We start from the raw sequence: 340 nt of genomic DNA, 5'->3' as shown, positions 1-340 counted from the left end.
TTCTCTGAGCACAATTGGCATTTCAAACTATCTTCAACAAATAAAAACATAGACAAATAATTTGCATGACTTGCATATGTTATAGACTTTTGTTCCTTTTCGACCGGGGGATAGCTAATCAGCTTTTATATGAAAAATGTTTGACTTCCCTACAATAATATACTTCCCTCTGGTGGCCGTTTGGAAGATGATGCAAATCAACTGTAATGGAATATTGCATTGACTCTGGAAGCAAGTTGAAAAGTATTATCAACCCTTTCCCCTAAAATCACCTCTAATCATTACTGGTTTCATTTTATAACAACATGGTTAAAGTGGAGAAAAAAAACCACCAGAAAAC

Source organism: Natrix helvetica (genome assembly GCF_964273705.1).
Source record: "Natrix helvetica genome assembly, chromosome: 2".
NCBI lineage: Eukaryota > Metazoa > Chordata > Lepidosauria > Squamata > Natricidae > Natrix > Natrix helvetica.
This window is presented reverse-complemented; position numbering follows the sequence as displayed.